Source organism: Arachis ipaensis, chromosome B9 (assembly GCF_059453495.1).
Source record: "Arachis ipaensis isolate K30076 ecotype BB chromosome B9, ASM5945349v1, whole genome shotgun sequence".
NCBI lineage: Eukaryota > Viridiplantae > Streptophyta > Magnoliopsida > Fabales > Fabaceae > Arachis > Arachis ipaensis.
The window spans coordinates 132829878-132832446 of record NC_142444.1 but is presented as its reverse complement, the minus strand read 5'-3'; positions in this window follow the sequence as shown (position 1 = coordinate 132832446).

Sequence of the window (2569 nt, the reverse complement as noted above, 5' to 3'; positions counted from 1 at the left end):
GATAAAGGGGAATTATAGTGTACAGATTGGAGGATAAAGATATTCTTTTTGGAATTATCCTGTAGTGACAAGTGTCTAGGGAGAGCCACTTGTTCGCTGAAAAGGGTGACGTGAAGCATGCACGAAGCCGAATAGCTCGTGTTAGGAGGGAATTGGCTCCGTTTGGGAAGGAGGTGCTGTGCTTGGATGGGAGAATTGGGCCCGGCTGGACTGGACTCCATAGTCCATACAAGGCCTTGGATGAAGGTGGGCTGTGAGAGAATCATGGTTGAAAGGTGAGATGGGTTAAAAGCGTCTCTGTTTCAGTAAGTAAGTAACGGGTATATGACCCCTTGACCCGAAAAAAAAAAGAAAAAAATAAATAAAAGATTGCATAACCCAATTGAAGGCAGAAAAAAAAAAAAGAGACACTTTGATAAAGATGTTTAAAATATTTTTTTTAAAGATGTTTGTTATTAACTAAAATTTAATATATATAATTGATTAAACTATATTATTTTTGTCAAAATTAGATAAGACAAATTGACTTGGTCAAAAAATCAGTAAATCAAATCTTGAATCGATTTAAATTAATATTCTTTTTTATAGAAAATGACTACAATAACCTTATTATAGAAAATTACTAAAATATTTTTATTATATATTTTTTTAATTTTAAAAATCCTAAATACTAACCCTATAACGACACAAAGAAAAGAAAAGAGTTAGAATTTAGGGTTCTTAAAATATATATATATATATATATATATAAGAATATTTTAGTCATTTTTTTATAATAGAAATATTATAATTATTTTTTATAAAACTTATTAATTTAGACCGGTTCAAGGTATAGTTTATCGATTTTTTGGCCAAATCAATTTATCTGATCTAATTTTAATAAAATAACATAATTTAATCAGTTATATGTATTGAATTTTAATTACTTAAAAACATCTTTAAAAAAAAATGTTTTAAGCGTCTTTATCTAAGTGGCTCTCAAAAAAAAAAAAAGAGAAAGAATATATGCGCCTGAAATTTTTGGTGACCACTGAAGACTTAGTTTATTTAGCAGGCAGTAGTTATTTTGGTGCTGTATTCATTATAGGATAATTTTATATAATTTAAAAAGTAATGAATAAAGATATGATTGAACAAATATTAAATATCTGAGTAGGCACTACTGTTAAAAATATAATTCATGCAGTATCGCAAGAATGTTGAGATGTAAAAATATGTTGAAGTGAATACAGTTTAGCTGCAGTTTAGATGTGTTGATTCTATTTATTTGCTAGAACGTTGACTAAATAAGATAGTGAAATATTCAAATATGTAAGTATACTGGTTGGCGATATAATGACTAAACGCTGTATGGTAGCGTTTGTTTTCGGAGACACAGAGATATGGACAACAAATGATTAAAACGTATTTGGAGGCAGAGACATAGACACAGAACACATTGTCTCTAGGACACTATTTTATATTTTTGTGTCCACTCTTTTACGAAGGACAATGATGGACACGGGATTTGAAAAGGTGAATACGGACATTTTTATCAAAATTTTTTCCCTTTCTATCCATAGATATTTTTTATTATTCTACTCTTATCTCTTCTTATAATACAGGACATTACATTAGTGTGTTATCCGTTATATCCAAATACAATATACAAAAAATAATTTTTAGTGTCTCCATTCTATTATTTCTGTCTTAGTGTCATGTCTTGTCCTGTCTCCAAAAATAAACGCAGCCTATAAGACGGCTATTTTTTTTTAGGTATGGAAGTAAGGGTAGTGATATAATGAAACACTATAATTTTTGGTATTGTACGAAATTGTGGAAGGTATAGAAATAGGACGGTCCAATTAGTGAACCTCAATTTCATTTAATTTTTTTTAACACAAATCGGACAGTCTAATTTGTGTACCATCTACTAATTGGACGGTCCGATTTCTACTTTTTTAATTAAGCGATTCCACATTTGAGAATAACATCTCATCGATCTACATTTTTATAAAAACACCGTTGTAACTCCAATATAAAAAACAAAAAGTTCGTATTTACATTATAGAATTTGATCACAGCTGCAGCAGAATTGAAGCTAAAGCATGTCATTTAATAGTTCATTATTCATTCAGCTTTCACTCTCATAAATCAGTAAATATGCCCTTTCTTAATTTGTGTATCTCGTTTGGTTTAGTGAAATAACACCGTAACACTATATTAATACCAATAGGCAATAACAATATTAATTAGCTAGGACAAAAAATATTAATTAACTAAAATATGAATTTAATTTTAATTGATATAATTATTTTTTAAAAAATTATGGCATATGCGTTTTTTAATTGATGGGAAAAATTGATAACTAATTCTATATAATATATATCAAAGAGAACTTTTTTCTTGTATAATTCAAAAATAAAAAATAAATTATATAATTTTCTTTAATTCATTTGTAAACTAATATTCTAGAGAAATTTTTGAGAACTAGAAATTTTTAGTAGTTTTGGTCATTATTTAGCTAGCACAAATATTAAATTATTTTTAACAAATAAATTTTATTAATTCATGTATATAAATTTTGAAA